We start from the raw sequence: 21,155 nt of genomic DNA, 5'->3' as shown, positions 1-21,155 counted from the left end.
ACCAAATGTTATTATTTCGTCAATGATTGAGGCCAAGTCTGACTTTTTTTTTACAATGAGCAGAATCTCATGCAAATACATCGATAAAATGAAGCATGAACTCAGTTGCATGCCTTGGTGATGGTAGAATTCCTGAAGTATGCAAGCCATGGCAATGGCAAAAATGATGAGTAATGGGGGGGAGAACTCCTGGCATGTCCACCTTCTTATCAGGAAAGAAGGGGTCAACATTGAATTCACTTTTATCCTGTCTTGCGGGCATTCCCATTTTCTCAAGTATTGTACACACATAGGGCCATTGGAAAGAGTCAAATGTTTTTGCCACGTCCAGAAACGCACATCTACTTTCCTTGAAATCATATGTCCCTAGTAGGTACATATATGTGGAGTTAAGTATGGAAAATTTAGACGTTATCTTAATATTTCGGTGTTGATATTTTGTCCTCAATATTCTTTTTTTTTTGCAGAGTTTTATATAGCGCGAACTAGACCCGAACTGAATCAGGTATCAGAGCGCTTTACATAGCACCAGTTACGTTACATGAGGACACACTTTCATTTTAGGCACGGGGAGATTAAGTGATTTGCCCAGAATCACAGGAGGTTTTGGCGTCGTTACCGAGACTCGAACCCAGATCCCCAGGTCCGAGGTCGAGCGCCCTAGCCGTTAGGCCAACTCCTCTCCCCTTAGGCCAACTCCTCTCCCCTATTCTGCTTTCGATATTCAGGGTGCACACCACAAAAGAATATAAGAACTTACCAGGGGTCAGAAAAGAGGGAGGATTGATATAAAATAAAGACAGAGAGAAAGGGAGAGGGATTAGGGACATGGGAGAAAATTAGAAACATAAAACCGGAGAGTCAGGGAAAGGAGTTGGAAAAGAGAAAACGAGGGGAAATGAGTGGGAAAGAAAACGGTAGAGGGAGAGAGAAAGAGAAAATGATGTGGAGTGGGGGAGTAAAAGGCAAAGACAGTGAATAAAAAGCTAGTATGGTAGATGCGCATTCACAGAGAAACAGAAAATCTGATATATGCCCTAGGTCAGATTTCAAAAGTGGAAGTAAAATGGACTAAAGAAAGGGGAGAGTGCGAGCACCAAAAAGAGAAGAGAAGCTTGTTGATATGTATGGAGATTGAAAGAGAGAGCAAGGGCACATATTATACAAGAGATTAAATGAAAGGCTGCACTTGGAGTGATTTCCTGAAGCATGTCAAGCAGATTCAGGTCACATTTTCGTTCACAATATAAAAGTCAAGTGCCAAGCTGTGTTGGACTCTCAAATCATCGCACACAGAGAAGTTTCTGTGTAATAACCGAAGGGGGGAATCTGTTAAAGACTTGATGTGTACAGCCACAGATAAATGTGGTTTAACAAGTTTTCAGATGACCTAAGGGTAGACAGAAACCCAAGGTGGCCAGGTAAATCGGTGATTTGAAGGTAAGCAAGAACTTCACAGATGTGCAATTGATGGGGATTTTCATTAACCTGAAAATGATGTAGAACCTCAGGGACCTAAAGTGATCAGGAACTTCAACGACAAATATCCCAGAGAAAGAGCCTTCCTGGCACCTGAGCATGGCCAGAAGTCTCAAATAAATGACAGCAGGAGAATACATACCACCGGGTGAGCAAGAACCATGGAAGCAAACACAAGCCTTGAAGACTGAAGGTAAGTAACCGAGATGCTAAGAAAGTGAAGATGAGCAAGGAACCTCAAGGACCAGAAGACGTAAAGGAGGCTCAGGAACCTAAATTGAGCTATGTTCTTAAAGCATGTGCTCACCACTAACCCCACCACCCCCATGTGATCATTGAGGGTAAGCAGCAGCTCTAGAGATCTGGTGGTGACTGTGAACCTCATACACTTAGAGCACCAATGGAATTAAGGATAAAGATAAGCTATGTGAAATCCCAAGGTGGACATTGTTCTGCAGCGACTGAATGTGTCGGGGACCTTCGGGTAAGAGTAAGCAAGAGCTACTGGGCGCAAGTGGATAAAGATCACGACCAGACGATGAGCTGCATTCCAAAGGCACCTGAGCCACAATTCAGAGAGGGAATGATTCCTACTGGTAAGTGGGCAGTTTAGAGACCTTGAATAAGCAGCACCCATGGCTCCCTGGGGGTAAGCAGAAGCCTCCAACCCTGAGGACGATCATAATCCTCTGGGATCATGTTGGCCATTGGCAAGTGGGATTTCTAAGAATGACCACCAGTAGTTTTAGGACTTGACTGCGACAAGGGTATCCAGACATCGGAGTGTGATGAAGTCCTTGGTGATACACGAGTGAGCAGAAGCTTTAGGAACGTGAAGATCAGATGTTTAGCAAACCTCAGTCCGCAAGGGAGTTGCAAGGAAATAATGTTGTTTTCAAGTCTTGGTCAATGCTACTAGCCCAGCACACTTTAAATGTTGTAGTTTACTACACACATCTCCCCAAGATAGCCCCTCTGATACTGACCAAGTAATGAAGGATGAAAGTGTGATATTCGCACGAGAGACACTTTTTAATAATTCATCCCAATTCAACCTCGCCGATCGCAGATGGAAGAATGCAGCAGCTGATGTCGTAACAGGGCTTCCCAAGCAAGCAAAGCACAACAAACGGAGATGAAACCGCGAGCGCGGGCAGCATGTTCCCACTGGAGCCCACGCAGCTCCCCGCCTGAGGGGGAGGGGCGTCACAATAACGAACGGTTTCATTTTCCCATTTACTTGCATTGAAGTACGGAGGAGGAAGCGAACCCCGGTGTTTACGACACTCGTACAGCTGTTCAGATGGGGGAGAGGGCCTTCTAGCCCTGGTGCCACCTCTTGTGCCACCTCTTGCGCCCCCTCTGCCCCCGCCACCTGTGGTGCTGACACCTGCAGCCCTGAACTACAACTCTGTGAGGCAGCCAGGCAGCGGGAAACCGCTCACTGCCTGAACTCTGAAGTGCGCATGCGTACTGGGGGGTGCTCGTGCGCTGCGGGGCGGCGCGCGCCTGAAGTCACTGTGACCCTCCCAATGAGGAGAGACCAGGCAAGCTCGCGGGGCCCCCAATTGAGCGCCACAGCCGCCTTCAAGCTCTCCAGCGGCCCCGGCGCGTGCGCTGCCGCTGGAGGTGCGTTGCGTGACGTCAGCGCGTAGCGCGCGCACGTCTCGCGGCCCCAGCGCCTCGTTAGTACTGGATACCTTGGCCGTTTTCTTTGCAGTTGGGAGCGAACAAGTGACAGCGGCGGTGGCGGCAGGTACTGGGGGGCGGAGCCACGGCCGGGGTACGGGAGGGCAGGGCTGGGAGCAGAGAGGCGAGGGCTGAGGGGGCTCGGAGGCAGGTGGAGCAGCCCAGGAAGAGGGCAGCGGGGGCAGAGTGGGAGCATTGTGGAGGGAAAGGAGGGGGCGGAGCCTGTGGCAGGGGTAACACCCCCTAACTGGAGCAGTACCCCTCTCGGATGTGAGGGTTGGCATCACCCATATATTGATCATAGATTGCCCAGAGTTTAACACCGTGGCTTGTGGCTAACCCTCGCACACTCAAGTGCAGCATGTCCTGATCCACTGTGTCAGGGTTTGTGCATCCGTGCACTTACAGGGGTAGTACCACCGAGCATTGCCAGTGTTGACGACTCGCTCACTGCCAGGATCTGTACACTTGTGTGCAACAGCCCCCTGTACACTGCCAAAGTTGTCACACCCATACACTTCATGACTAGCTCAACCCTGCATTGTTAGCCCTCTACACCAGCACAATGCAAAAAGTTCCACCACCTAGTCCTGCACACTCGAACTCTACCAGGATCCGCAAACCCATGCACTGCCAGGTCCAGCACTGTTTTTACTGAGAGGATCTGCATGTCCATACACTGCCAGACTAGCATCACCCTGCATTGCTAGTCCTGCACACCCGTGCATTGCAAGAAGTCCCATGCCCCCTGCATTAATTGCTGGCACTGCATAATACAAGGATCCCTACTGTCATGCACCGAGAGGACCAGCACAATGCACAGGATGTGCACGTCCATATTCTGCCTGAAGTAGCACCAGTACCTCGAGTGCTCCCACGGTGCATCGCAGCGGTCTGCACCCTCTGACACTCTCATGGGCTTCACCTTTCCTCCATGTACACTGTTCCGTCTCCATGCCTCTACACTATCACGATCTGCACACACATGCACTACAAGTAGCAACCCCCCGCACACAAGCTCCATCCCTCCACACTATCGTGATCTGTACCCTCCATACGGCTAAGACCAGCCAGAGTATCTGCATCTATTTACAGTGCCATTGGTCACCCCATTACTGTGCCAACATCTATATGCCTATCCATACCTTTGGTAGGATCTCATCCTCTCCTCAGATAATGCCAGGGGCATACCCTTAAGCCATTATAGAATTTCAGGATCTCTGATCCCTCCACTCTCCCAGCAGCAATATGTTTTACACTGCTAGAATATATGGATGCCCTGCTGTGTTATATCTGGGTCAGCACCCCATAGACCAGAGGTCTTCAAACTGGGGGAGGGGGGGGGGGGGATTTGGTTTTCCTATGGTGAGCGCAAGACTCTGGCCAAAAGGAAAATTATGCTAATAACGGTGCTTTGTTTTAAGTGGAAAACAAATGAGCGGCAGTAAGCTGCTCTGTAATGAGAGATCACCAACATGTTTTGTCATTTATATCCTAGCTGTGAGTATGTGTCAAAAGGGAAGGGACTCCAAATATTCTTCAAAAACCACACCCCCAAGTCTGATAATCACACTATGGAAAATTCTACATGTTAGGCCTGGTTGACCTGAATAGTATGTTTGGCAATCATGTATTTGATTGTTTTTTTAAATGCTTAACAAACCTTAGGGCAATGTTTAAATAAGTCTGGACATAGTTAAACATTGTCAATTCGAAGGAATAATTGTGAATAATTCTGAGGGAGGTCGGACCATGTTTTGTTTACACTGAGGAGCGCGGGATTAAAACGTTTGAATACCACTGCCATAGACTGTCAGGAGCAGGTCTGGCTGCACAGGGCAGTACTATCCTCTCTTATGCTGCAGGTATTCTTCTCTTAGTTCATTCTCTGTCGGGATCTCCAGCTACACATTCAAGAATCCATCCCACGCTGCACGTGGGTGGAAAATCCAGTATCATTATCACCCTCCCATACATTTTAAAGACTAGCATCTTATTCACTGACAAGATCTGCACACCCATAAACCAACAGGAAATGCCTCACTGTGCATTGCGAGAAAGCGGACCCTGGCACGCTCTAGGTATTGGACCCATATCTTGTATACTCTCAGGATTTATATCACTATTTATTACAAGGGTCAGCATCCTCTCCCCCCAATCCGCTGCCAGTACCCTGTACACTGGCAGGATCGTAACACTCATACACTGTTACGTGCAATATGTCCCATACACTGCCAAGCCATTTTTCCTTATGCAGTTCCAGTATCACTAACAAGGTGTGCTCCCTCTAAACTTCACATTGGTTATCGTATTTCCACAGTCTGCTTGTAGCAGCATCTCCAGTAGCTGCCTAGGGTAGAACCGGTACCCCGTCAGAGTTTGCACCTACATGAGGGAGGTGTAAATAGGCTTCTGCTCCCTTGTCCTATCTTAATGTAAGGTGAGAGAAGTGTGGAGAGGGCTAGTTTAACAGCCCCCCACAGCAGCATGTATTTTGCTCTTCTCTGTGATGCAGGGGTTGGTGGGGAGTAGAAAGGGGAATGGAGAGGGCTGAAAAGGAAAGGATGAGGAGAGTGAGGAGAGCTAGGGATATATGTGGCGTTGGGGGGTGGGGGGGGGGGGGGAGGAAAGGCCAGGAAGGTGTTTACCAGACAGAAGGTTGGAGGACCAGGAGAAAGAGCGCCAAATGAGAGGCCGCTCAGATACATGCAGTGCCCTAATCTGCAGCAGTGTTTTCCTGCCGTTTGGCAGGCATGGCACTACTTGTTTTGAGGTTCTTGGAGGCAGGCTAGGGCTTCAGGAAGCCTATAGTGATGTCCCAGAGCTGGGGAAAAATAATAAAAATACCTCTCTCCTGAGGCTGTGCAGGTACAACAAAAAGAGGGTCAAATAGGATTCCTACCTTTTTTAAAATAGATTTTGCAGGGGCTTTTGGAAAAATCACACAATTTTTCCAAAAATCCCAACTGTGTGAATTTTTTGAAAATAGCAAAAACCGCAAAATGCTAGCGGGTGCAATGCATATGTTTATTGAAAAAAACAGGTTACCATAACAACACAATGAACAGGGTGACGTTCTTCACTGTGTAGTTAGACTTAGAACAGAGTTTTCATGGGAAGAGCATTGTTTTTGATTTGCCAATAACTTTGGTGCTAGTTGAATAATCTTCACAAAACTTTCCAATAAAACAAGCATTGGCATAGCCAATAGGTCTCGCTTTTGGGACCTTATAAGTATTTAGTTACGCAGCACAATATCCTTGGTGCAACAAAATCAACTGTTGCATGGGTAAACACTTATAAGGTCCCAAAAGCGAGACCTATTGGCTATGCCAATTCTTGTTCACTAGGGCATGGGTTACCTCTCCACTTCCGCTATTGTCTGTGGCATTCCAGCCTATGGGACATGAGTTCCACAAAATACCAGGGGGCTGAGGGTTTGCTGCTTTTGACAGTCCTGTTTTTATGAGGAGCAATAATGTCCAAGGCAGCATTAAACCAATAACGGAGTGTGCAAAATGTCCCTGGCAGCTGATACAGATTTCAGGGCTGCTTCCCATTCTTCTGCTGGGATTTTATTACAATTCCTAAAACATAAGTGCCGAGGGAAAGTCAGACTTGCACCAGTAGTGAGGCGAGGAGAAAATAACAAACAAGATCAGCCAGTGATCAACCCAGCTAAGAGGCCGGACCTCCTCAATGATCTAATTGTTGTGGTTTGTGAAAATCCCATCAAGGGAATGGCCCGATGTATGCGTGAGGCATTGCACCAGCTGATCAAAACCAAAGTAAGTCATAAGTTCTAGGAGGAGGGCAGAATCTTTTTCTTGAGGATCATCGAAGTGAAAATTGTATTCCCCTAAAATAGTAAAGTACTAAAAACAATTATTGAAAATTAGAGGTTAATTTTCAGCTTGATCACAAGTAATTATCTGTTTTTTTGGAAAGGTATATAGACTGACTCAGGGTACAAAGACATAACACAATAATTTAGATTGCTCGAGAAAATAATCCATCGCCCTCATACCTATGTCAACTGAATGCCTTAAGTCATGTGGTGGTAACCACTTTCCACTGATGGCCATTTTACTACACCAAGCTATATGCAGGGAAGCATGGGTAGGTATGACAAGTAGTGAATAAGTCACAGACTGGATTCACAACAACTGGCGAGCAACATCAGTTACATTTTTTAAAAGTAACTGCAGGCACAATCTCCTGTGGTGTCAGTTAAATGTAGTTGTACAAGTGCTGTTGACATCGGATCCAAGTGAGACATGCCTTACTACTATAAGTATTCAGAATATAAACTCTGAAGTCCTGTGGATATGTCAACTCATAGCAATACAACATGCAACATTTCTGTTTCGTGACGTATATGTTTTACTGTGCAAAAAATACGAGACGCAAGTTTATGTAGCTGGCTATAAGACATCAGCCAGGTTTTTAAAAATAATTTTTGTACCGGCACACATTTTATATTTTTGATGTGGAGTCGCTGCTTTCCATCAAGCTTAAACGTATGTATAAGAAAACTAAAAACAAAAACTCTTTAAACAAACTGCCACTAGACATTGCATGGCATATCTTTCAGCAACAGTGCTTACATGACAGGGGTGAAAATGCGCTGCTGTCAGGCATAACCCAGACCTTCTCTTTAGGTGCTACAGAATGACAAAATCTGCCACATCATCCCTCTAACGAACAGTGCATGTTGAAGAGTCATTGTTAACCTTTCCTTATGCGCCAAGTGAGAGTTTAAAACGTTACAATTATTCTGTACACGGCCACGAGAAACTACACTATCGTGCTAACATCCTGGGTAAAAGATTTTAAAACGTAGGAGAGGGAATCGAGTGTCCACGCAGGCGTGTAATCATTAACAGATCTCAAAATCTAGAAGTGAGGGCAGTTTAGACTGCTATCACTTCCCTATAGGGCTCGGAATCCATTCAAGACAACAGCCGATACTTCCTCAAGTTTTATATACCTATTTATTATTAGAGAAAAAGAGGGCCTGGGGCCTCGCAGGGTGCTCCAACCATGCCCAGGCTAACATTCCATAGCCCTGAACGTTAACAGTGACTTTGGATCAGAGGTCTGCAGAATATGCATAGGAGTTCCCCGAGAGGGAAGGCCAGGACACTGTCCCAATGATAAGGGAATCTTTCGCGGCTACAGTAAAACAGGAGTCAATGCATTTGGCAATTTTGCTTCTAAATTCGAACTGAACATCAGAGCAACTGTTTGAAAAGTCAAATATGTTCCTGTGCGAAAATAAAAAGTAGCTGTGAACCCCAATGTTTGTCAAAATGTTTTGGACGATAAAAAACACTTCCCCAGCAAAGTCCCAGAGATGTTCTGGCTGTTTAAATTAAAAAAACAATTGCTGTTGTGATAAACAAAATATAAAATTCATTACTAACATTTATTTTATGGAAGAATTGCCCTAAAGTCCCACTACAGTCTTTGGCTTCCCGCCAGTAATTAAGAACGTATAGAATGGTCTCAAAATATGCCATTTTGGTGCATCCGAGTAAATCATTTTGCGCATGGGCTCGAATAAAAAGGTTTTAAAAATCCCTCGTCTAGATGTTGTTTTCACAGTGATGATACGTAAAACAAGCATGCAGACCACCACTGTCAGCGATAAGATAAGAGCAAACGCTATACAGATGTCTGCTGTAAGTGACCCACCACATACAATTCTGCACGGAAGGGCGACTCGACTCTTGCTTCACTGCATGCTTAGAAGAGATGATGTCAGCCATTGATGCTGAGAGGCCAGTCGTGACAGCACCGTAATTCGGTCTGTATCCAAACTGAGCGAACACAGTCTCCGCTTCGAGGTAACAGGCAATACTTATTCCATCTGATTGACTCAATGATTAGACTGGGGACAGAACAGTGCCACGTGTCTGCACCAGAGGCTTTCATGCACAGGTCGCTAGTGAAACAAAGTTGATCTTCAACAAGGAGGGAGAGTCAATGAGTGCCCGCTCAGTTGTGCGAATGAGATCAGCTGCTGAGTCAGAACCATTTGCAGTATCTGGACTGGATAGCACATCAGGCATGATCCTAATAAACAGCTACGTTTCTAATTTAAATGTTGTAAACGTTTAAAATCCCTTATTGTTTTAACACGAGAATGAGTATTACTTCTCTATTTTGTGATGGGCTGGTGAAAAAACAAGGAGAAACACGAGAGACGGCCTGCGGCCGTCAAAGTGAAAGTACGGCTGGCGGAGGGCATTGCTGTGGGGAGGGGGGAGGAGAAATGCGACACGGCGGGCAGGGGAGGGGCAGAGCGGGGAGAGCGGCATGAGGGTGTGAAGCAGCAGGGGCCTTTGAAGTGAAGCTAAGCTTCACTTCAAAGGTGTGGGAGGAGTGCTGCTGGTGATTGACCGGCAGCGAGCACGGGCACAGCATCAAAGCGCCAGTGGAATCGCCAGTTAGGTAAACTCCCGATAAGCCCCTATATATCTCGCTCCCGCTCAATGCGCATGCGCATTGAGATAGGTCGCTCGACCTAAAAATCATCTACAACGCCTGCCTGGAAAGTTTTTGGACGAACTGTCAAGTGGGGCTGAGTAAAAAGGGGGGGTCCCAAAACACATATACACACACCCATTTTACCTGCTGCTGCCCCCCAGCACCCATGCACAGCTGAAGTACACTTATATATGCTATTACGATCTTGCTTAATGTTAAAAAAAACAATTCACTGAAAAAAACAAAGGATAAAATGGTGCTATATGTAGGTCTGTAATATTATACAAACTAACGTTTAAAAACCAATGTAACGAAAGGCTTCAAAAAGTCATAACATTTGTACTAGACCTGCAGGATTTGTAATTTGAACTATCGAATCAATCTAACTGTATTGTACTTGACCCATAAATTGGTCTCATTATGTCATCCTAGGCAAATATTTTGTTTTGCTGAGTTACCCTTTTCTTCATTATCACTTATAAGAGAACACCTTCCAAAATGAGAGTTGAGCATTCCTGCTTTACAAAAACACCTACTTGGTTTGATTTAATAGGCTAAACGTTTGCTCCATGCATAATAAGAATCTAGCCCACTTATAGGGTACACATGACCCCTGATTTGCCTCTTAGTTCACAAATAGCATTGCCATCAGTGCAGGGGCAGGAATGGTTCTCAGTTCATCTTTAAAAACACACTTTTAGTAAATATATCACTAAAGCATGAGGTGGTATTTCACTGTCATTTACAGACAGGACATTTTTAATTCAAATGGCATTAAACGTTCCCACTAACATGCAGTTTTACTTATAACACTATACGCAAAATGGGTGCAATTTTGTAACTTTCTTTAAAAAATGGGCCCTTAATTAGGTCTGGAGTTAACCAATTTTTTATTAAAATTCTCTCTCTGTCTGTCCATTGACTGGCTTCCGCTCTTTCACAAGGAGCACACAAAGTAGTTCTGTTCAGTGCCAGAGACTACTGTGGAGTTTGTGCTTTTTGAGACCAAACATATTATTGCTTTTTGCCAGTGTTATAAAGGTGAGGGCCTGGCAGCTCCCACACCGCTTTACAAAAAACATATGTATTGACAAAGCCAAAGCTGTCCACCAATATCAGACCTATTGGATAATTTCATGTTTCCCATTATCTTGTTAAAACTGGGTGCACTGATTTTCCATTATGAATATTTTTGGGAAATACTAGCATGCATTAACGCATTTTACTAAATGATGCCTCAAAGAAATATTACCTACAATTTCGCTGTTATTTAGCAAAAAAAAATCCCTACCTGCTTATTTTTTGTGAAGATTTTATTTTGAAAGCAAAGGATCATAAATCTTGCTTTAAAGCTGCTGCAGATATTTGTATCTAATTCGAGAGCATTGCGGAAATATTTTATGTAGCCTCAAATTGGTAAACTGTGCAAACGGGTGTGCACGTTTTTACACTGGAACCACTGTCAGTAGTGCAGTCCGAGCTTACAATATTTCCTAAAAGTGCTCACACTAATTAGAAAGGATTTTTTATTAATGAACCATAGGTACAGGTTCGAACATTATTAACATATGGACACAAATAGTACCTTAACGGCAGACCTTGCCCTTCCCTGATCCATAATGTGGTACTGTAAACTGGCAGCCACAGGGTTTGTGCTGAAGGGGGTTGGGCAGACATGTCCCAAGGAAAAAATATACTCGAAAACATGTTGTCCATGACCCAAACAATATGTCCTGGGTGTCGGACTATAGGAATTCCACACCCCTGGCTGTTTATGGTAGATGAAATGCAGACACGCTTGAAGATCTGTTAAATTATTGAATTAAGTCTCTCTTGTAATATTGTTTTTCCTTAAGGAGATGGGACTTGGAGCAAGGATCATGTATGAAAAATAGTTGTAATCTTTTGTGGCTGCTTATTGGAGAGCTTCATTTAAACATGTTATACTTCTTTATATTTATGCATTAGAGGCCTTTCTCCTGATGTCTTTTGATACTATAGCAAATGACAGCTTGTCAGATTTGTAAAATGGTTTCTACAGGTGAATATCTGTGGTGAAACAGCAAGGTCTCCTTTTGGTCTAACTTGCAGTAGCTACCGTGTAAAATACAAACTGTGGTCCTGTGGAGCTATGGTCCTGCTTATCCTCTCTGAGGATATTTCTTGCTGCATGTGGATAATAGCTTTTAGGTTTGCAACACTGTTCTTGGATAAACAGTAGAGTAGGGTGTTTTCTTGATTGAGGTTATTAACTCTTTAGGGTTTGTACTGGGAGGCACATGAACATTGGAAATTGGGGTATTTATTTTCTGGTGAAACTTAGTAAATGCTGTTGTGAACTTACTTTTGAATTATATGTGAGAATTGAATGCCCCTAAAGGACTTGGTGTATGTGTCCAGCATGGGTTACCTGCAAGTAATAACCCGTTTTGGACATGAATTAATTATTCTTTATGATGGAAAAAAAGAAATTCTGTTTTCGCTCCATCTGCTTAAAAAAAGGCTAAAGACATTGTTGGTTTCCAGAGATTAAGGACTTGAGAGCCTTTATGTCTTTAGTGGCTGAGGTCATTGAATCGAGCGGGAGCCAGTCTCTTGTTAGTGAAGTGGAATTTCAGACCAGCTACTAAGATTTCCAGGAGAACTCTACCAAAAATAAGTCATATTGGTTATAAGTCCATTCCTCAGAAACTTCACAGACTGAGCGCAAAGCTAGGAGAACCTGAAAACATTCAGACCGTATGACGATTGACTGTCAAATGGTGCTGAGAGATAATGATGGATAACCAGTAAAAAGGAGCCACTACCATCAGCAATAAGTACAGCATCTCTCAACACACCTACATGGTTACTGATTGATTAACTGACTTTAATTGCGACCATGAATGAACCTTGTTCCTGAAATGCCTTTGAAATGTAGGTGAGTAGGAAGGGTTGCGGAAACTGCCCAATTCAGGTGTTTTGCAATTAAGGCATCATTTTCATCAGAAGACAATTTTATGTTTTTGATTGTCTTGACAATTCTCCAGGGCCTGCACATGTGCAGGCACACCTTGTATCAAGCATTGCCGTTGTCTCTGGAAAAACAGCAACCAGATACTACTGTGAGGCTTTATATTTCTGGGTATATCAAGGTAGAACAAACAGTCCAGGATTTCCCTTGGCTGTGGTTGTTGGTTTGAATGTGATCAGTCTGCACATTTATATCTTGTAATAAAATGATTTGCAATGCAGGGTTACGATTTTCGTAAAAGATTTAAGGTTTTTAAGTTCGTCGAGTTTTGCTACGTGGAACTCCGCGAAATTACAAAAAAACGCTGCGAAGTTCCACAAGCAGCGGAGTGTAGTGCGAACTGCTGTTCGCGCTTGTCTTCCTGTCGCACAAGTAGAAATTCAGTGGATGTACAGAATCTCACAGGGCATCCCAACCCTGCCACACCAGCTTTTTACCTACTTCAGTCCCTGTATGTAGATCTGTGGGAATGTGGGAAAATCAGAGCCTTGATTGAATCCAAACCCTGATAGAATATGAGCATAACAATAGAGGTTGTCATCAGAGCCCTCATATGAGAGCACTGCTCTAATTTGTCCCCTCACTGCATGGGGTCAAAAGGGACATATTGATTTAAAAAATAAAATAAAATAATTCCGGGCAAGTAGATTTCTGAATCATTGTGTCCCTTGGGCAAGTAGATTGTTTTTTAAAACTCAATACCCCTCTTAAGGCCTTAATAGTATTGCTTGACTGTATAACGCATGTTACTCTATAACTGAACTGTGTTGCAGATTTAAATACATCAACAAGGTTTACTTTCACACTGCTAAATCCCAATCAGTAGCCAGACCGAAGCAGTCGCAGTTTGGGCTTCATGTGGAAACTAGGTGCTACCAACATTTTGAGAACAAAGATAAACAAGCATTTACAATGCAATGGTTTTGCCTTTGACAAAGTTAGAGCGATTGGCATTGCCAATGACAAATTTTTTATTTATGTGACACACACTGCTGAACCAGAGACAGCAGAACTGCGAGCTTAGCGCTGGCACACCAGAAAGGAGTACAGTGTTACACACACGATTACACCACAGGAAGCAATGCAGGGACGAGAGAGAAGCGCACCCGAACTCGTACACACGGGACCGTACCCAAAGTCCCAGAGGTACCAAGCCAAACCGATTCAAAGCCCTGCAGCAGAGGCGGTAGTATGCGAAGGGAAACTAGGGTAAAGGGAATGACAGTCCGGGGACAAGGGTCTGGGACTGGGAGTACTATTCGGAAACCAGGAAGGGTCACAGAGCAGCGCGCATGCGAACCTTTAGCCCTAAATCCACAGCCAAAGAAAGCATAGAGTAGTCGCTCGGCTCATACGCCACCTGGTGGCACATTTGAACCATTACACAAGAACACTCACTAGCGCCGTAGTAACCCCGCCACGCAGTGGGTGGGTTTCAGTTTCCTGGAAGACTTGAGAGACGCATGATCCGAAGACCCCTACCCACCACAAATGAAGCAGGGATTACCCACCTACCACCCTCACACTGAGGTGGATGCCAGATCACCAAGCCCATCAACCTGTGTAACCGGCCCAGAGGGATAAATCTATGGCCGTTCCCACACTACTTTGCTTTACTAGTCCGGAGCAGGCCCAACAGTATCCCTCCACAGAGCTCGTAGACAAGCACTGCACCAAAACACGAAGAGAGCAAGTAATTGGCGAAGCACGACTTTACTGGAGCTGCCTTACATTACAACACATTGCCAAGGAATCCTTGCCAGGATCCGAGAAATATTTCAAACTTTTCTCCTCTCCTGCCAAACATCTCTACTGCTAATCATGACCAGTCGATCCCTTTGTTCTAACGAAACCATTTGCTGTTTCCAACTGTGGTAAATGCTTTGGCACCAGGCTTGTCAATGCTTTCTTGGCTTCGGGGCGCGTCCTCCATCAAAAGGAAAACCAGCCAAAGCAAGGAGCGGGACCGGGACGAAGAAGGACTGCGGGCGGAGGCAGGGGGGAAGAGCAGGACGGAAGGAGCTGCGGGCGGAGGGGAGGGGGGGGAGCGGGACCGGGACGAAGAAGGACTGCGGGCGGAGGGAGGGGGGGAAGAGCAGGACGGAAGGAGCTGCGGGCGGAGGGGAGGGGGGGGGGAGCGGGACCGGGACGAAGAAGGACTGCGGGCGGAGGGAGGGGGGAAGAGCAGGACGGAAGGAGCTGCGGGCGGAGGGGAGGGGGGGGGAGCGGGACCGGGACCTGGACGAAGATGCACATTCATTAACAAACACTCACCTCGACTTCCTCCAGCGGCGGTCAGCCGCGTAATGGGAAAAACAACCAAATTAAAAAAAAAAACGAAACTCCGCCCACCGCCGCGATGACGACATCGCAGAGGCGGAGAGGGAAAAAATTTCGGGAACGCCCCCGAATCTGGTCCGGCCTTTGACGGACAGATCCGGCTCCCAACGGCTAGCCTCCATTTATGGAGCTAGCCAATGGGAGGAGGGGGCGAGGAGGGGGCGGATACCCGACCCAAACAGAGAAACATAAGGATTTTGCTAGCGCATGCGTACTTCGTACGCATTGCCAGCAAAACCTAAAAAGAATACATTGCCTTGAGCCTTGGTACTAAGTGTGGACATCCTGCAAGACGTACCAAAACAGGATGTCCACTGGGTGATCCACTCCCGCTATCTGTTATGTTACGTTAATAATTCTTATAATCCGCACTGGAACTTAAAAAGGTATTGTGGCGCAAGGTAAATAAATATTGGGGAAACCAATGGGTCTCGCCTATGCAAGAGCTACTGGATTTGCCAATATGTTTTAGTAATGTTTTACACCATCATGGCTGTTTAGCATAGCTAAGAATGTGTGGTAACTGAGTGATGTGGAGTAAGGTAGAGCAGAGTGGCATAGATTGGTGTAGAGTTGAGTGTTGTGGTGTGGTGTGGAGTGCCCTGGAGGAAGTAAAGTGGAAAGGTATAGCGTGCAGTACTGATGAGTGGCGCGGAGTGGCATAGTGTTGTGGAGTGGGGTAAAGAGTGTTACATAGAGTGTTGTAGAGTGGAGTTGATTGTCTTAGAGTGGAGTAGTACAGGAGAGTGGAATGGCATAGAGTAGTGTTGTCAAATTGCATAGAGGGGAGTGTCGTTGAGCTTTGTAGAGTGGAGAATTGTAGAATGGAGTAGTGTTGGAGCATCAGAGTGGATTAGAGCATCATAGAGTGGAGTATCGTAGTGTGTAGTGTCATAGAATGGAGTAGAGTGGTTGTGGAGTGAATACCGTAAAGTTCAGTGGTGCATTGGTTTTGAGTAAAGTGGTGTAGAGTGCATTGGCATAGAGTGCAGTTACATAGACTCAAGTGGTGTAGACAGCAGGGGCTTAGAGTAGAGTGGTGAGAGAGATTGCAGTGGAATGCAGTGGCGTAGAGAAGATTGTTTCAGAGTGAAAGGAAATAGAGTGGTGCAGAGGTGTAAAATGGTGTATATTGCAGTGGAGTGCAGTTGTGCAGAATAGATTAGAGTGGCGTGGAGTGCTGCAGAGTGTAGTGGCATAGAAAGCATTGGCATAGATTAGTACAGTGGTGGACAGTTGAGTGGTGTAGATTTGAGTGGTGCAGAGTGCATTGTTTTTTGCTTAAAGTGGTGTAGAGTGCCATTAAGCGCAGTGGCGTAGAGTGAGTGGAGTGCCGTTAGAATAGAGTGGTGCAGAATGGAGTCGAGTGGTGTAGAGTGCAATGGCGTAGAGTAGATTGTTTCATAAGGAGGGTTATGTGATGTGGTGCAGGGTATTAAAATATTTGTTTCCACAATGCTTCAGAATGACTACAAATGTGCTTCATTTGTGTTTTTCTGATTCTGATATATATTGACATATCTGCACAGTTAATTTACAGACATTTAAACTTTGTTCTGTGCTAGAAAAAAAATAACATTGTACATCCTTCCTTAATCACACCCCTAGTAGCCAACATGATTGTCACATAAACCTTCACACTTTGAAGTCAGAAAAAGAGAAGTAAGCACCAAGCTCCCTGGAAGACAGAGCCTGATATTTGACCTCCGTCTTTGAATGCACAGAAAATGTGACAAGATAAGAACAAAATGTAAAGGCCTGTTTACAGAAATCCAGTACCAGTGAAAGATTACAGTAAATAAGGTTTGGGCTATTGAATGGATGAACTCAAGCTGTACAGCCTAAAACAAAGCCAGCAAATAGAAGTCAAGCAAATGTGAGATACAAACCACAAAGCCAATGGTAAGCAGTGGGTGGAATGCACTCCTTGGAAAGCTTTGCGAATGTCTCCAAGATGTCATTAGCAAACCAGAGATGTAGACTTCGACCCAAAAAGGTCTAACTCCATGCCGTGGACAACTTTTTGGGTGGAAAGTCAAGTCTTTAAGGCATTTTTACAAGGCAGTTGTTTCAACATTCATTAGAGAGGTCGCAAATAATTCAAAAGCTGGGCTGCTTGAACTGAAAAGGCCCTGCTGCCCAAAGGCGGAACTTGGTAACGGTGACCAAATGGACATCAGAGGATTTTAGTTTCCTGTATGGAGAATAACGTTGGAACTGACTTAGCAAATAATGAAGGCCACAAAGAACTAGGCAAGGCGATTTTTAAAGTTGCCCTGTGTGGAGACTGGGAGACAATGCAAGGTATTTGTTCGAAGCCGCCAAAGCAAAAGATAACAGAGACGGACGATAACTGTTACTACTATAAGGCCAGTCTTTCAAATGTGCTGAAGCAGTTTGAATATCTCAGAAGATTATTAAATAAATGAGGAATCACAGTAGTTCAGGTGACTAAGAATTGTCATTGTCACTTGAACCATTAAAGGCCTATAATAAAGTGGGAGAGTTTGTAGTTAGAAAGCAAAATAGATTTTTGCAGCAAGTCTATTTTTTGAAAGGCGGTAGTACTTCATACTTTTTTTTTAAAGGCTGGAATGAGGAAGTGAATGTGCAGGTTATTACTGTTACTCCTCAAGTTGACTCAGTTTCCCTCTGCTATGGCACTGTCATGGCCAGATCTTATGGATGGGCAGTCACTCAGACTAAAAGGAGTTCTACATTTGGCGAACTCCCAACGCAGTGTAGCACTTTGTTGGTGAGAAACACGTCATTATTATGTACAGCATTGGCCAGGTAACTTGTGACATAGATCTCTTGTATCAGGAACGTGCTAGCATGATAAAACAAAGAGCAGGTTGTTAGGTCGTGAGTTCACCCAGGGAATTTGCACCCTACAGTATTCTTTTTTTTTTTTTTTTTTTTAAAACCTTTATTGTACAGAAAGCGCTCACAGATACGGGCCTACAACCCATCGGGCCGGCCACCACAATAAAAGAAACATAGCAGGCAATACAGAAGCTCCCACAGGACATCACAGCAATCCATATGAGAAGCAAAGGCAAGAAGCCACCGAGCAACCATCACGTACAGGATGAGAGAAGGTTGATTTTATAATAGAAGAAAGGGTGTCTCAGAATAAGGGCAATCTGTAAAGTCCAGAGGGCCGTGGCGGGCCGCGAACAAGCAGCAGTATCGAACACCGGAAAATTAAAAAAGAACAGGTACATTTTGGCAAAGTCAGAACGTGAGTCCCACAGTAATAAGCAATTGCAACCGCTGCCTAGCGCCCTCCCACCACTACAAAAACACACAATAATACACAGAACTAAAAATAGGCTTGCAAAACAAAGAGCCCTCTGCCACAACAACCCAGGGGAGGAAAGAAAAAGGGGGAGAGGGGAAAAGAAAAGGGGGGGGAAGACATAGGAAAAAAGGGGGGAGAAGTAAGAACGCAGCATCACTGCACGCGCCCCACGGCTAACGAAGCACTCAAGAATAGATCAGCACATGGAACCAGTGGTAACAGGAGGAATGAATGCGTAGTAAACCGTGACGGCAGGAATACCAGAAGGCCCATGCTAGCAAAAACACCCCAGGGGGCCACATGCCGACACCGCGTCTCGAAAAAAGGGGATACAAAAGGGCCATAGAACCAAAAAAGGGAAATGAGGGGAAAACACAATACAACAGACCCCCCCCCCCGCACATCCCACCCTGCACCCCTGCAGAAGGCTATGGCCTACCCCCCCGGCAGCGTGCCTGTCGCCCTAATCAGAACCCGAAATATAGAAGAGATAAAAGTAAGCAAGAACCACAAAGACAAAAAAAGAAGGGAAAACAGGGAAGTAACAACGGGAGAGGAGCCACATAATCAAAACCCCATCTGCTCCCACCCTCCCGTCCGAAAATACTCAGAACCCACGGGAAGATAATAAGCACAAGGATAAGCTCCAGGAACATGAAGGAGAATCGAACATAGTCATACAGTTACAAACGGATCATCCGATCATACCGCAAGATAACAGTCCACCGAGGCAAGTTCATCTCAACCCTGTCCTTGTTTATCCCAAGCTGTAGTCGTCCAACGCACAAGGAACCAAATCATGTGGAACAGGAGGTGAATAACAGAGAGTCCGATCGGCAATCCACACAAGTCATATCGATTGTGACCCGGATGAACCGGAAAGGACGGCAACCACCTCAGGCAATGCAGGCACAGTTCTGACGACAATATGAGGGAAGCCGATCCGGCGGAGCGATGACAGGATCTTCGTTCGGCCATTCGAGGCAAAAAGGGAAAGGGAGATCCAACAAGGCCGGTCCGGACGGGACCCGGCCGGCGGACCCCCTGTACAGGGGGGAGCACAGGATGAAGGAGGGCAGCGGACATCCGCACACCCACACCAACGGCAGCCGCCGGGCCCACGACCTCCAGGAAAGTTCCATCAGCACACAGCAGAAATGAAGCCGCACACACCGGGGGGGGGGGTCGGCAGGCCCGGCAAAATGATCCTCCTCCAGGTCAATGATAGGCGCGGCCATGGGAGCACTCCAGGAGCGCAAGGCGGCGAGGATGTCGCCAAGTGTAGGCTCACCTTTACGGTATTCAGCAAACGTGCCATGCGGCGGATCAGCGTCGCCAGTCTCGGCCAGTCCGAGAGACATGGGGTCGGCCGCCATCTTAGAAGCCCGGCGGGGCCGCGGCAAACTCCGATCCCCGTCTGGACACCAGCGGGGCAAACAGGATACAGCCGACCACCAGCAGAGGCACCACCAGAGCAGGAAGGGGGGCCACCAGAAGAAGGCGGGTCGCCGGCTCCCCACACGCTACCGGCTCCGTTCTCCAAGTCCGGGCGGAGGGACTCAAAATGGCCGGACCGGAGAACAAAGGGGAGACGGGCCACATACACGGTCAACCCCGTCCATGGAAGGCAGCGTCCCAACACCAGGCCGCAGGACCGCCGGATCAGGCCCGGATAGCCGTAATCGGTCTAATTGCACATCGGCCTCTCCGACCGAACCCACACCGCCACCAAGGGCCGGCCACAGCGCTCCGCCCCGCCCGGGCGCCGCCAAGGAGTGTCAGGCCCGCTCGCTCCGGAGGCCCCGAAGCAGACAAGGGTGCAGCCCAGGATCCGCGGCACCCAGGAACAAACGGATCAAACGGTAAGTGCCTGTGAAATGTCGTAGTTCCATAGTCTCTCAAAGAATACTTCCCGGGGCAGGATAAAACACAGGATAGACGTTCCAGACAGAAAAGCGAACGGAGCCGAGCTAAAACGCGGCCATCTCGGACGCGAGCTTGGCTCCTCCCCTCTCCTACAGTATTCTTGATTTCAGAAATATCTGAAATTTTGAATACGTCCTATAGCTGTAATGTAATCAGAATGGTTCTGTGCTGATGCTCAAACATTTGCTTGGAAGGTGGAGAGCATTTGCGACTGTCTCTAGAGAGCCGGTTTTTGCCGGTTAACAGGACTAGCACAGCAATTCATGATTTTAAATAGGGTTCTGTAATGTACCAGATATGAGTTAATCTACGCCATAAAGTACAAGATTGTACACCTGAACGAATGTACAGCAGTCTGTTGCCTCCCCTGCTAGTTTCATGTTATTTAAATACTATTGCAGACAGTAAGTACTTCGAAGTTTGGGTTTGAGGATTTATCAACTGTTTTTAAATTTTTTAAATCTTTGCCTTTTTTTGGCTTGAAAAAGGGTGCACAACTTTCAAAACGTAATTATTCAACTTTTGCGGTCCCTCTTTAACTCCAACCCCCCAACAGTAATCAAACCCTTCCCTCTAACTTCACTCACCTTCCCCGCTCCTCTTTATTTTTCAATACCTTGGCCTTCTGGCCTAAGGTTATATGTCTGCTTCTCCATTGCTCAGAATTGATACCGCTTTAGGAACTGTTGTGTTATAATATAATATAGGATCCCTTTACTCCATTGAGAGGCAGTTAGGACTATTACAGCTCTAACCATTTGGAGGGAGATTCCCCTAAGCAATATACTAATTGTGTGGTATTGCCTCAGAGATCCAGAAGTATGTGCCCTGGGGCAGTTGCCATCTGGTACCTCCGTATCTCTTAAATGTGGTTTAGGATTTCTTGCCAGAAACAGAAACCTTTTGCCTCCC

The 21,155-nt window shown here is 45.9% G+C and overlaps 1 protein-coding gene across 1 annotated transcript in view; it reads left to right on the top strand.

The window, feature by feature from the left end:
• The first annotated feature begins 3,082 nt into the window (after positions 1-3,082).
• LOC144762978 (uncharacterized) overlaps positions 3,083-21,155 on the top strand; it is a 53,751-nt gene continuing 35,678 nt past the window's right edge. The window contains exon 1 of the mRNA XM_078648293.1: positions 3,083-3,235. The gene's annotated coding sequence lies outside the window, so the exon portion shown is untranslated. The remainder of the gene's footprint in view (positions 3,236-21,155) is intronic.

The sequence above is a fragment of the Lissotriton helveticus genome, chromosome 6 (genome assembly GCF_964261635.1).
Source record: "Lissotriton helveticus chromosome 6, aLisHel1.1, whole genome shotgun sequence".
Taxonomy (NCBI): domain Eukaryota; kingdom Metazoa; phylum Chordata; class Amphibia; order Caudata; family Salamandridae; genus Lissotriton; species Lissotriton helveticus.
This window is presented reverse-complemented; position numbering and strand designations above follow the sequence as displayed.